A 15,078-nucleotide genomic window follows, 5' to 3' on the forward strand; every position below is an offset into this window, starting at 1 on the left:
ATGGAAATCATAGCTCCATCTGACCTAACAATGTGGCCACATTTTGTATTGATAAACTTAGAAGTGATGTAAAATCATTGACTCTTTCTATATTTCTGTTCTCTTTGTTTTTAACCTTTTTTTAAAAAATTTTGAAATATAACAGACAAGCAGAAAAGTGCACAAAGTAGATATAGAGTTTGATTAATTATTACAAAATAAACACTCATGTGATCATCATCCAGGTCAAGAAATACAACATTGTTAACACCCCCAGAAGCCCCCATCATGATTAATCCCTCCTTTTCCCCCTGGATAACCACGTCTAAGCTCTATATTTTTGACTTTTATATAAGTTAGGATACACCTAGGAATGGAATTACTGCTTCTCATGATATGCATGCATTCAACAGTAGTTACTACCAAACCATTTTTCCAAATTTTTTCCCCATTATGCCACATCCTTGCCAACACTTGGTATTGTCCGTCTTTTTAGTTTTAGCCATTAAATAAATATTTTAGAGCCTAAGATTCTAACATGACCCATCCCACAAGGATTTCCTCCCCTGGATTTTCAAAAAGCTTTATTTTGAAATAATTTTTAGACTTGTATAGAAATTACAAAAATAGCACAGAAGGTTCCCATGTACCCTTCACTCACCCTGACCCAATGATAATATTTTATTTAACCATAGTATAATTATCAGAAGCAGGACATTGGCATTGCTACAATACTATTAATTAAACTATGGGCATTAATTCAGATTTCACCTGTTTTTACATGTATTCGTGTGTGTGTGTGTGTGTGTGTGTGTTTATAATTGAAAATTTATCACATACATAGGTTTATGTAACCATGAGGTGAGTTAATGAGTCTTCTGGCGTATGAGAAGCTAAAGCTCATGCCAAGGGAAAAGCCAGTAGAATCTGCAATACTAGATAAAATGTCATTTAATATATAAGTTGCCTTTTCAATTATTACCCAGAGTCACTGAAGGGAAGGGAGGCTAGTTGTCAGGATAGCTAATACTCTTACACTTTCCACTCTACATCTACCTGTTGGGGCGGCTGTGGGCATGGGGAGAGTCCCAGGTTCACTGGTTGAAGTCTACTTGTTGTTATGGCACACCTGGAAGGGAAGGTTTGGTGATGACAAGTGGTGTTCTCCAAAGCAGAAGGCTCTTCAGTCCCACCTGACTTTTTACTTGACAATTTTGTGTGAGGCCAATGAGATACCCTCCTGCTGACACCTCTACAGTGACTCCTCATTCCTTCCACCATTATTTTATATAATGTCCAGATGATTACCAAACTTCTATCTCTGGCACAGACCTTTATCCTGAAAGTCACACCAATATATCCAAACTGATGAATCTCCTAATGTTTTCTTCTAAGCAGCCAAGGAAGAAGGCCATAAGCAGCTCCAGCCTACGTTATACTCATGGCTCCCAGAAAAAGCATCAGTACATAAAATTGCAGGGAAATATGTTATTGACTCTACTGGGGTGATGTGCTCAACAGGAATTAATCACATGGCTGAGGCCTGACCAGCCTGGAGCTCGTCTCCCCTGCAGCAGGTGTAGTCGATGCCCCGCCCCGCAAAGGTTACTTGCAGACAGTTCCTGTACAATCTCATGGGTCTCTCTACCTGAAGGAGTCCTCTGGCCCCTAGAGTGAGCTCAGCTAGCAGGGCAGTCTAAAAATGCCACAGAGTTAATTCAGGAGCAAGCCATAGCCAGCGAGGCCCAGGAGTTGGAGGATAAATACCCCTGCTTCCTTTCCTTTCAGTGGAATAATTCTGTGCTGTATTCTCTTCAGGCCTGCAGAAGGGCTCCCCCTTACTGATGCACCTTTTATTTACTTTTCCTCCCTTCTGTCACTTCCCCTCTCTTTCACTGTGTTTTCTGGGATAACCTCCCAAACAATCCCTGTCTTAGGTTCTGCTTTCTGGGGAATCAAAATTAAGATAACCTCTGTAGAGGGAGGAGGCCATCTGTCTGAGAGCCCCATCAAGACCATATGGACGAGGAAAAGTTCTTGGACCCCAAGCTACATTTGTTAGTGACAGTATCCTTGCTTACATTCCACTTTCAACCTTTGCTCTTAAGACATAACACAGTTTAGTGTTGGCTTCTGTGGGGAGTTGGGCAATAGGTTAATATCCAAGACTCTCCTGAGCTGGCTGTTTCCTTGAAGCCAAGGAAGAAGTTGGGAAATGCATGCTAGAATTCCAAGGAAAAAATGGTGGGATGCTTTCCCAAGGGCTGATGGAAAATAGAGAGAACTTAACAGCAAGCCAGGAACTACTTGGTGTTTAGGCAACCAAATCACACATAGGATCCTGGACTCCCGGAGAGCATCAGAATATGGTAAGTATAATGCTGAGCAGAGAACAACTGCCACCTCTGTTCAGTATGGGCAATTCGGTGCTATCAGAACAAACGTGTTAGAAAGAACATGGGCTTGAAAGAAGAAACATGAGGCTCAGCATAAACCTTTGAGCATGTTATTGAGTCCATAAACCTTAAAAAAAAAAGTCCAGAAACCTTACATGTTGATATGCACAGCCTCACAAATCCCCAATTCCTTCGTGTATTTTCCACCATTCTCCCCAGGAGTAAGAAACAGGGAGAGAGGTACCAAAAGATGACGATCAGGTGAACTCTGCCTGGCAAGCCTCCTGCTGGTTCTGTCCCCTGACTGGGGAACACCCCAGTGGGAAATTTGTTGAATAGAATCACACGGAAGTTGAGCTCAAGAATTATGTAGAAATATGGCACTTTAAGTTAAGGGACTGAAATCTTTGGGGTCCTGGGACTTGACCTGCTGTCACACTGCCCTCTACAACATTGTTTTATTTATTTATTTATTTATTTATGTCTGTGTTGAATCTTTGTTTCTGTGCGTGGGCTTTTCTCTAGTTGCGGCGAGCGGGGGCCACTCTTCATCGTGGTGCGCGGGCCTCTCACTGTCGCGGCCTCTCTTGTTGCGGAGCACAAGCTCCAGACTCACAGGCTCAGTAGTTGTGGCGCACAGGCCTAGTTGCTCCGCGGCACGTGGGATCTTCCCAGACCAGGGCTCGAACCCGTGTCCCCTGCATTGACAGGCAGATTCTCAACCACTGCGCCACCAGGGAAGCCCTACAACATTTTTAAAGAATTTGGATTTATCACAAGAGCGAAGGCTGCCGTATATCAGTCTTGTGCGTTGGGAACTGTCAAGTGCTAACACTGGCCCAGCTGCCGGGTGCTGTCTGCAAAGCAGGCGGTAGCTGCAGTGGGAGGCAGCTTAAAATGCCCCACAGTCTAGGAAGGGCCTCCGAGAAGTTCTTATTTTAACATAGAATCCAGGCTTCCAGTCAGCTTTGCCAGCAGCTGTGACCCATCTGAACCTCAGTTTGTTCTGAGAAACGAAGATGAATTCAGCCTTCAAACATGTTGTATTTGGCACAGTGGGTTCTTTTTTCTTAATTGCCAATATTTAAATAATGAGAAATTTTATATAAAAATCCAGAATTTAGGGGCCGGAGTCATTAGGCCAGGATGTTCAGAGAGGCCTAAGGCCAGCTGCTTCTAGTGCTGAGATAAGGAAGTGAGAAAAGTTGGAGCTAATATCTAAGCTCCTAGTGCTGCCAGATTTTTTGGGAAAAAAGAAAACCCAGGGAATCTAGTCCGCCCTGAAACCACTGAAGATGAGCATTGGCTGCTGTTTCAGGCAAGGCTGGCCCTCTCCAGCTCTCCACAGTCCCAACCAGGCTTACTTCCCTCACATAAGAATCCTGCTGGCCGAGCTTCCCTGGTGGCACAGTGGTTAAGAATCTGCCTGCCAATGCAGGGGACATGGGTTCGAGCCCTGGTCCGGGAAGGTCCCACATGCCACAGAGCAACAAAGCCTGTGCTCCACAACTACTGAGCCTGTGCTCTAGAGCCCACAAGACACAACTACTGAGCCCACCTGCCACAACTACTGAGGCCTGCGCACCTAAAGCCCGTGCTCCACAACAAGAGAAGCCACCCAATGAGAAGCCCACACACTGCAACAAAGAGTAGCCCGGCTCGCCGCAACTAGAGAAAGCCCGTGCACAGCGCGTAGCAACAAAGACCCAACGCAGCCAAAAATAAATAAATAAATAAATTCATAAGAAAGATTCTTGCTGGCCCATGTGGCCTTTGAGTTTATGATCCTTGAACTAGATGGTTACTTCAGCTCTAACATACAAAAACAATAGCTACCCCTTATCAAATGGTTCCAGTGTGCCAGGCACTGTGGCAAGCAATTTACATACATCAGCTTATTTCAAACTTACAAAGGTATTATTATTAACCTTAATTTTTAAATGAGAAAACTGAGGTTTGGACCTGTAGGTAAATTTGCCCACTGTCACACTGACCAGTAAACAACAAAGCCAAGACTTGAACCTGGGGCTGCCAACATCCAAGGCCCGATTCTAACCATCACGTTTGTCATCCTGACGATATCGCTGTATCTTTGTCAGCCTAACTCCAGTGCAGCTGGAGCCAGAACTGCAGCTGGTGTTTTATAATTTAAACAGCCTATATTCAGGAGCCAAGCTGTAGAAATACAGGTGAGTGTGCGCCCAGACGGCAGATCAGGAGGTGGGGAGGTGGTGGGGAACCTCGTTGGTCACAGCATCTGGTCATCTGAGGCCAAAGTGCTTCAGGGTTGGCATCAAGAGAAGACAACAGAGATGAGCTGGGGCTTCTGGGGAGGTGGCAGGGGGGAGGCAGGTCAGTCCCCCGTTAGAGGCCTTGGGGAGAACCTCCAGCGCCTCCTGGTGCTGAGACAGGCGGGTGGGAGGCGACAGGTGTTACAGCTGATACCTGAACTGCTAGAGTTGGCAGGAATCTTCCTGGCTATAGGTGGCTAGGGTGGAGGGGATGGTGACTGGAAATGTGGTGGCTCTCTGAGCTGGAGGGCAGCGTGAGCCCCTGAGCCATAGGGCCTAGGGGTCCCGCCCCAGCCTTCCTCATTCTTGTCCCTCTCCCCTCCTTGCTTGAGTGGTCGGTCTGTGGTGACCAGCGAGGCTCCTCTGCAGGAGGCAGACAGCTACCTCACAGGGAAAAATAGCATCGGAGCCCTCCTTAGATGCAGACACACAGCAATTTACCCAAGGCCTCTGGACCACGGCCACGTGCAATGCGTGAAGGTAGGAAGGGAAAGGAGGAAAGGTCGCGTCCAGGGGCGCCTCAGCTCGGCCTGGGGGCTGGGCCGCAACGTGCATGGCCCGGCGGGTAGCAGGGAGGATGAGGCGCCGTCCGGGGGCGAGGGCACCGAGCGGTTCCGCGGCCCAGTCAGATGGGTGGCCCGGAGCCCTGACCCCGGCGGTTTGGGTGGGGTCCTGCATCCAAGGCGCGGAGCGCCCTCTGCGAGGGCCGAGAACGCCGCAGGCAGATGGCAGCGCCGGGCTAGGTGGCCGGCGGAGGGAGCTCCAGCCCCGCCGGGGGAGCGGGGTGCGCCCCATACCACCTGCGCGAGGGCACCTCGCCTGCGGGAGGAGGGGCGGGAGTCCGAGGCGGGTCGGATTCCCAGCCAGCTCTCTCCTCACAGGAGGCGGCCCATTATCCGGCGTCGTAAAAGAGCAATTAGATGGAAATTAAGCCGAGAACAAGTATTGATTATCTCATTAAGGCCGGGGGAGCCCTTTCTGTCGGTGAGAGTTTACCGCCGCTCACCCCATTATCTGCAAGGTGAAAGCCTGCGGTCTTCAAAACCTAGTGAAGTATTGATCTGGTCTCCATCCCCAAACCCAGTCCCGCCCTTCCCCCCTAGCGTATGTGGGTTCTAGAGAGGTGACACGAGGGGTGTGACGAGGTGGAGGAAGAACTCAGGCCCCCACTCTCTCGTCTTAGTACTTCCTCTGTAGTTGCCTTCATTTTCTGCTCCCAAGTCATTTCCCCCCTGGAGCTGAGGGGTGAGGAGTAGGTGTGGGGATGGGAGAGGAAGATCAGAGACAGTTCACAACTCTCCAGGCCTGGAGAGATGAGAATCCCCTAGTTTTACATCCAAGGAAAAGAAACTAGAGTCGAGACTTAATGGAAAGAATTTGCCCCTGTTGACACAGAGCGTAGGGTGCATGTGGCGCCCAAACCCCTGGAGGGAGGGGGAAAGGCTTAGTTCTGGGTGACCACCATCGCCAAGGAAGAGACACCTGGGACCACCCCACACATTCCTCAACGCTTAGAAACCTCAGAATTCAGAAGGGGCTTCCTCAGGATCCCAGATGATGTGAGCTTTGGAGAAAAATCACAGTGTGTTGGACAGAAGAGTTGTTTTCATCCTGGCTCTGCTTCTAGTTGGTTGTGTGACCTCAGGCAAGTCACTTTGCGACTCTAGGCCTCGGAATCCTCAAAAGAATGGAGTTGGAAGAGCTCTAAAGCTCTTGAGTCCTCAGGCACCATAATCTGACCGACTAAGTGCTGAGCTCCCAGCTGGCAGGCAGCTGTGGGCCCAGCTCCTGCCTGCCCTCCGGGAGCTATGACCTCAAGGGAGAGAAAACATCAAACTGATAATTACAGAAATAAGTTACAATTATAATACGAATTAGAAGAAAGAGTGCAGGTGCTGTGAGGGTGCTTAAGAAGGTGGTGGGGGAGTTTACACGGGAAACAGATATTTCAATCGAAAAACACAGGGAACAAGCCTGTTGCCCACTCATCCATTCAACACACAATTACTGAAGGTGCTCCAGAGCTCATGGTGAGCAAAGCGATGGTCCCTTCCCCCTGGAGCCCCCAGTCCAGTGGCGGAGACAGACAATAACGTAATCACACAGATAAAGGTGAAAGCACACATATGGTACATATACTGAAAAATATGACACGGGGAAATGAGCAAGAATAAGAAAAGGAATTGACTTGGGGGAGAGGGGGTCAAGGAAGCCTCTCCGAGAAAGCGAAGGTCAGTCCATCATTTAAGGTCAGAAATCCTTCAATCAAACCCTGGGGTTGGTGGGGGAGACCCCTGAAGAGGGTGCACCTGCCTCCCCTACTCGCCTAGCCTCAGAACAAGCCCAGGTCGGAGACAGAGCAGGGCCTAGAATTCCGGTCTCTGACACTCCCGACACCACTGTGGGACTCATCCGATAGCCTCAGGGACGCCTGGGGGCGGAAAAGGAGGTGGCAAGAGGGATGGCGGCGGCGAGTGGTGCGCCCGGCCCGCGCAAGGTTGGCCCGGCGCGGAGCGAGCGGCGCTGCAGCCGTATCTGGGCTCATCTCCCTGCCCCGAAGCTGGGCAACTATTAATCTTGGTTGACGGTTTCTAATGTCCTAATTGGGAGGTGGGGAGAGCGGCCCAGTCCGCCCTAAAGGTAGAAGCGGCTAATGGGCCTCTTCATCACCGCCAGGAGCGGGTGCCTGGCGGAGCGCAAGGCGTTGCTGCAGCAGGTGAGACGCGGAGCCGGCGGCGGCCCTTAATGAAGCTGTCGGGGCTGCGGCGGACCGAGAGGAAGCTTGGGGAGGGAGGCGGTTCCGGGGGTGAGAGGACGGGTCGCCCATTCCCGTCCGAAATCCCAGCTGTGGGGCTCACCTGGGCGCCCTTTATCTGAAGAGGCCTCCTGGGGGCGCAGAGCTGGGGGGAAGGTGCTGGGTTAGACCTGCGTAGTTAGGGATCTTTTCAGAGGAGTTGGGTGGGATACACGGGGAGGTGGAAGGTCTGAAAGCCCGAGTCTCCCTGCCGTAAGCAAGGGCCGGGCACAAAGTGGGCGCTCCGATGTTTGCTGACCTACGAGGCCTGTGCCCGACGTGTGCAGGGGGTAGATGTTAGGAGCAAGTGTGAATTCGCGGGCATCCATGACCCCATGGCTCCAGAGCGCCTCGTCTTTTCCTATTTGCGCTCCTTCCCCCTCTGTGACTCACCTTCCCTTCTGGGGCGGGTCTGTGAGCTCCCAGTCCTCCAACTCTCAAGCGCGTCCCCTCCTCCGGCATATGCTAGCGGGACCTGCCGCTAACCCAATCCTCCCAAGGCAGCCCTCCTCACCCCCACCCCCATCCAGGTCCAAACTGCCCGGGGAAGCAGGGTTGGGAGGGGATCGCCCACGCAGCCGCTCCTCAGCCCTCCCCTGGGGCCCGCCGCGCCGTGGAGCCACGGCTTCTCTGCGGGATTCGCCGTCTCTCGCTCGCTGTCAGCCTCTTTCCCGCCCGCTCCCCGCTCCAGCCGCATCAGAAATATATTGTATTCTCACCTAATCCTGTTCAATTACAGCATAATAAAACACATAATAAAAACCTAATTCATTTTTCTCCCGTGCCCACCATCTCCCGGCATCTTTTTACTCGGGATTAAAAATTTGTCTTCATGTTTGTGGCACCGCAGTCCCGGCGCCTCCGCATCTTTAATACATGAGCCGGGGCGCTAGGGACCCGCCAGTTCTGCAGTCTTCGCGCCGGGAAGGCGCCCACCAGTCACCTGAGGATGCGGGCGGGGAAGTAGAGAGAAGCATAGACCTGCATGGGGGCCCAGCGGCACCCACCCCCTCCCTCCCCGGGGATGGGGGCGGATCAAAGGCCCCAGATTTCCGGGGGCCGAGAGATAGCGCGTCTATTTGTCCAGCAGACCCAGTGTGGCCTCCAGGGGGCGTAGTGTGGGGCAGGTCTCTGGAGATTTTACCAAGGAGACTGGGCTACCTGGTGCAACCCAGCTGAAGGTGCAGAGCAGAGCCGTCAAGGCGGCGCCCCACTGTCCTCAGCCTCTATCCTCTCCTTCGCTTCTGATCTTCTGAGCTGACCAGGTCAACACGGCTCTGACTTCCAAGTTACCACCACCATCCCCAGTCCCTAGGGATGCTCTACCACCCTCTGATCACATTGTGAACACCTGTATCACTGAAACAAGATTAGGACTCCCCAGAAGCAATTATTAAGAATTTAATAAGAGAAAGTTTCCTACAGAGGCACAGTACTTGCTGAGCTTACAGAGGGGCCAGGTCTGAGACCCAAATGCAACCCAGTGATATTCCCTCATTCCTTCATTCATTTAGGGCAGGGGTTCCCAAATTTTCTACATTCATGGAGCCCTTAGTTTTTCAGTGATTTTTTCACCGTACCCTAGGCCAAAAGAAATATCTTAACAATTCCCTTTAAATACTTAGGTCTAGGGCTTCCCTGGTGGCTCAGTGGTTGAGAATCTGCCTGCCAATGCAGGGGACATGGGTTCGAGCCCTGGTCCGGGAACATCCCACATGCCGCGGAGCAACTAAACCCGTGTGCCACAACTACTGAGCCTGTGCTCTAGAGCCTGTGAGCCACAACTACTGAGCCCGCGTGCCACAACTACTGAAGCCCGTGCGCCTAGAGCCCGTGCTCCGCAGCAAGGGAAGCCACGGCAATGAGAAGCCCTCACACCACAACAAAGAGCAGCCCCCACTCGCCGCAACTAGAGAAAGCCCGTGCGCAGCAACGAAGACCCAACACGGCCAAAAAAAAAAAAAAAGTACTTAGGTCCAAACAATTTAATAAATATTTACATCCTAACTCCTTCATAGCCATTTGAAAAACGAACACACATAAATTGGAAGAAAAAAAGAATATTTTTTACATTATTCTTAAGTTCGATTACTAATGAATGGAATGTGTGTCTGTTGGGCTCTGCATAACTTCTCAAAACTTGGAATCAGCTTGGATACTGCCACCAGTTCCTGTTCCACACTGACTTTTGTGTAATTCTTGCTGTTTGTCACAGCAACCATCAAAAACCCAGTTTTGCAAAGACATCATTGAAAGTGATGTAGCACAAACTAATTTTGAAACTGTGAACTACCTCAAGCTAGTAGTTTGTGCAGTGTCTAGCAAATGTCGAGTATTGCTGGATTTCCCTCAAAAACTTTAAATGTCTGGCAGTCCTATGAGTTCATTGTGTCTCAGTATACAGTTTGGAAACCACAGACTTAGGGAATCTACCTGTTTTCTTTAAGCAACAAGCCTCCTTAGTGGTCTTGGAAAGGTTGGGACGGCTGAACAGAGGTCATCTGATTTGGCCACAGGAAAAGAACTTGAATCTTATGCACAACTCAGAGGTCAGATATAAGGAGGGGAGTCTGACAGCCTGGGGGTTGAGGTGTTAGTCTTACATCACTGTTATCCAGCACCACCTTCCACCCCACTGTACCTTGGTGCCCTGGAAAGGAGGTCATGACAATGAAACTATATCACCAGAGACCAGCAACTCTGCGTGGGACTACTCTATAGGAACTGGACAAGAATGAGGTGAAGGTGTCTCCTTTCCAGCATGCCTTAAATGATGGCTGCTCGGTGCCCTCCCCAAGAAGTGGCAGAGGTGGAGGGCAGGTCAGTACCCCCGGCAACTGCCAAAAGGAAAAGGCATTGGCATGTGCAAGGAAGCAGACAGCACAGTTGGAGACAGTGGCTCTGATTACATGTTAGATACTTTCTCCCTCACCTCCCTGCATTTAGGACTCCTAGAGAGACACAGAAGAGGGAGGGCTGAGCTCCTTCTCTTACTGGCTATCATATGTAGGGACATCTCTAGGGATAAGCTTCATTTTGCCTAGGGGACTTTTCAAGCCACATTACCCCCAAGATTCTGACATGCCTCCTTGGGAGGACATGCTCCCCATCCTCGAGGCTGAAAATCACTGAAGCTGTGAGCCATTGTTTCTGTTGTGAATATGTCATATCTTTTAGGTTTGTTGAGGAGTAGAACAGATTGAGAACCACTCGGTTAGTGGTTAGTAACCTAGGACCAACATATGAGTGGGGTTTAGGGCACTTCTGGATTCCACATTCATTTATTCAGGAAACATGTATTGTGTACCTACTGTGGTTCGGGCACTATTATAGGTGCTGTGGGCATATAAAAGTGAAGATATGAGTAGTTGCTTAATGGGTAGAGAGTTTCAGACATGCAAATGAAAAAGTTATGAAGATCAGCTCCACAACAATGTGAATATACTTAACACTACTGAACTTAAACATGGTTAAGACGGTTTTTATGTTATGAGTTTTTCATCACAATAAAAAGTGAGTATCGGGCTTCCCTGGTGGCGCAGTTGTTGGGAGTCCGCCTGCCAGTGCGGGGGACATGGGTTTGAGCCCTGGTCCGGGAAGATCCCACATGCCACGGAGCAGTTGAGCCCGTGCGCCACAACTGCTGAGCCTGCGCTCTGGAGCCTGCAGGCCACAGCTGCTGATCCTGCGTGCCACAACTGGTGAAGCCCACGTGCCTAGAGCCCATGCACCGCAACGAAGAGTGGCCCCCACTCGCGGCAACTAGAGAAAGACCGCGTGCAGCAACAAGGACCCAACGCAGCAAAAAATAAATAAATAATTTTTTTTAAAAAGTGAATATCACAATAAAATTGCTGCCTGCCCTCAGGTTTTTCATTTAAGCTGGAGAAAATCATTTGTATAGGATCAATAGGAATACGTGTTGTAGCAAATACCAATCAAGTTAAGTCCCAGCCAAAGTGAGCGAGTGGCATGGACATATACACACTACCAAATGTAAAACCGATAGCTAGTGGGAAGCAGCCGCATAGCACAGGGAGATCAGCTCGGTCCTTTTGACCACCTAAAGGGGTGGGATAGGGAGGGTGGGAGGGAGGGAGGGAGACGCAAGAGGGAGGGGATATGGGGATACATGTATACATATAGCTGATTCACTTTGTTATACAGCAGAAACTAACACACCATTGTAAAGCAATTATACTCCAATAAGGATGTTAATAAATAAATAAATAAATAAAGAGCAGTAATTATAAAAAACAAAACTTACGTCCCAGCTCACAACTGCCCTTCTTTGAGAACAGCCCCAACCACAGAGGTGGACCTGAAGTAATGATGTGTAGTGTCCTTGCAACTTGACCCTGACCTCTGGCCACCTCCTAGGGGTAGACAACTGATCTAAGCTGTACCAATTTTTCAAACTTGAACGGAGAGACTGAAGCTGGCTGAAGCTGTTACCTTCATGGCAGTGTCCATATACTCCCATTGCTGAGGCCTCCAGAACTGCCCAGCTTCTTGCCCTTTCCAAGGCCTGGTTGGTTAGCTCCATGTCTGATTCTGAGAGCTATGGCAGAATCCTTCCAATACATCCCTCCATTTACCGAAGCTAGCCACAATCATTCTCTGTTGCTTTCTACAAATAACTTCAATTATAACCCAAACCAGTGGTGCTCCTTCTGGGAAATAAAAGTTGTCAATTGAGGATTTGCTGGTGATAGGGGAGGGGAGGTCTTCAATCAGAAAATAGCATGGGTGGTTGATTTATAGATTAAAATAGCAAACTCTTGTTGCATAAGCAAACACTTTACCCTGAAGGAGCTGTGTATTGCTTGCTACAGGCACAGGGTTATTTTCCTACTGGAGGTATGGGGATGGGAGGAGGACAGAGTTGTGTAAGTAGCCTAAATTATTCCGAGTTCCTCCCCCATTCTCCTGGTCGTTATTCAGTTGCCAAATGTCGCTGGTCTGAGAAGACTGGAAGGAGGAAGCTGGAGGAGGCTGTGGCCTGAAGCTGAGGCTGCTGTTGCTGGGCTGGGACTGCCAGTCAGGAAAAAGATCTGTATAAAAGAAGAGAGAAGGGAGCAGCCCCAGAAGCTGTCTTTTGGACACTGATCCAGCTGGTTCGAGGTTCCTCCACAATTCCTAGCAAAAGGTTGCCCGGCATCAGGACCTGAGATCACTGCAACGTGCGGGGAGACTGAGGAAGAGGGGACCGAGAGAGGTGCCTTAATGCCTGCCCTGCACGGGGCTGTGTCCCTGCAGATGGGAAGGCCCTCTTCACCCAACAGCCCATTTCTACTCAGCGCCAGGCACAGAGCCACACTTAGCAGAGTTCAGTGAACTGTGGGATACAAGGGTGGAGAGACGGAGAGGCCACGGCAGGCGCAAGAGGCAGGACCAACAGCCTCGCAGGCCACTGGAAAAAATCGGGGCTTGGGACCCAGGAGGGGCCTCGCGTGATTCCTCACTAACCTCGCGGATTTCTAGGCGGGAAGTCAAAGGGCGGGCCCTGGGATGCTCTTGGATTTCGAAACTGGAAAGTAGGGAGGGGATTTGGCGGATTTAACGGTTCAGTACCGAGGTCATCAAGGAAGCGGATCTTTGACCTAGGTTCCAGGATCAGGTAGGCGAGGTGAATCGTATCCCCGGCCTGCGGCGCTGAAGTCACTGCCCGGGAAACGGGAAGGAGGCGGAGCCGGCCGAATTTTGACTGACAGGAGCCAAGCAGGGGCGGGACTCTGCTTCTGACTGGCTGTGTCCCCCACGAGGGGCGTGGCTCACCTATGACTAACAGGCCCAGGGGCGGGGCTGGCTTGAGACTGACAAGCTTGACGGGGAGGAAATGGCACTTGGTTTTGGCTCTTTGGACACCAGCCAGGGTGGAACTAGGGTAGTCTGACTGGCATGAGTCCACAGGGCCTGAGCTAAAGCTGGCCCAAACCACCTGTCCTTAAGATGCCGGCCATTAGCCCCAGCGACCAAGGAAAAGAGCAGGATATGGCCACCTGGTCCCCTCCCTATGGCCAGGGTAAGCCAGGCCTCCAGGTCCAAACCATTTTTTCCCTTCGAACATAGGCCAGGAGAGAGGAAGAAGGCTGGGGAGGAAGGCCAAGGATGCAGATGCAGGTTCCCAGAGAGGGTTCCTGGAGTCTGAGCACTGGGAGGAAGAGAGGAGGCCCAAGAATGGGGCTGATTATTTAACTGTGAGAAAAGTGCTATCTCTACCCAAATGCTGACTTCCGAGGAAAATTCCAAGCATGTGGAGGCAGTCTGGAAAACATGCCTGGCTAGGATTTGCCCCTAGAGAACCTGTGAAATTAGCTTAAACCAACCGTTTTTTCTTTGAGAAGCTGGTATGGAACTAGGAATGAAAGATGGCAGGAAAGCCTTCCTTCTAACTGGCCCACTGGTGCCCTGACCAGCCTTCTCTCTGACATGGTTTAGTATTATCTGCAGAGCACAGATAATTGTTATTAAATGTTCTTAATGATTTTGTTTTACAGAGATTCCAGCACCTCACTCCCCAAGTGGGTTTCTTTTACCTAGATTTTCCAGTAAAAGTGCAAGGCCTCTTTTCAAGGGTATAGCTGTGGGCAACTTCCTTAATGTCTTTAATAAGCCTGTGTCTTTGCTATGAATGGACATAACATGTCCGGCCTCACAGGGGTGGTTGTGGAGATCGAAGGAGACAATGAACTTAAAGTACTTGGCTTCAGTAAGCCTGCCTGGCACAACAGGGAAGGACTCAATGAGCAGTAGCTGGTGTCACCCCCACTGCCCATCAAGTAAACTCCTACTTCCTAAGAGGATCGAGTGAGCGCAGGCCAGGGTAACAGGTCACTTGAGGCTGTTGTGGGACCATTCAGCTCTAAAGATTTCTCCTGACCACCTAGTGTGAGAGCTTTAGGCTGAAAAAAAAGGGAGATGAGGGGTATTTCCTGCAGGGAATAGGGAATGGATTTTGTTATAGATTCATTCACGTTTATTCTTTTGAATCTTCCTAAGCCGAGACTTGGGGTAAGAGAGGCAACTATTGGGGGAATTCCCTGGTGGTCCAGTGGTTAGGACTCTGAACTTTCACTGCTGAGGGCAGAGGGTGCGGGTTCAATCCCTGGTCAGGGAACTAAGATCCCGCAATCCGCAGGGCCAAAAAAAAAAAAAAAAGACAACTATACACTGTTTAATAGTAGCTCTCACCAGTTTTACATAGGCATGAACAGGACTTTGGGCCTTATTTTTCCTGGAAAAGAAAAGGCGGGGGTCATAAGCAGGGAGGGAGTAGAGGGCCCTGGGGTCGGGGGAAGGGGTGTTAACTAGCAAATGGTCCCGACCAGGCTTGTTCCAGTGTTGCATCAATGAGAGTGTGTAGGGGTGTAGAGGTGTGCTGGCGCCCTAACAACTTCTCTGATGGAGCCAGGCAGTCCTTAGCCCTCTAGCCTTCCTCTCCCAGAGGCCACCACCCCATGCCAAATGCCTGAAGGGAACCAAGAAGCCCAGAGGCTGAGTTGGTTTGTAGGTGTGTGATCAGCAAACCCGCATCCCCCGCCACCACCCCCGGCCAGAAAAGAAGGAAATGAAGCCAGCACTCCATCTCCTGAGGGAATAGAAGGTGGAGGCAATC

Source organism: Globicephala melas, chromosome 16 (assembly GCF_963455315.2).
Source record: "Globicephala melas chromosome 16, mGloMel1.2, whole genome shotgun sequence".
In the NCBI taxonomy this organism is placed as follows: domain Eukaryota; kingdom Metazoa; phylum Chordata; class Mammalia; order Artiodactyla; family Delphinidae; genus Globicephala; species Globicephala melas.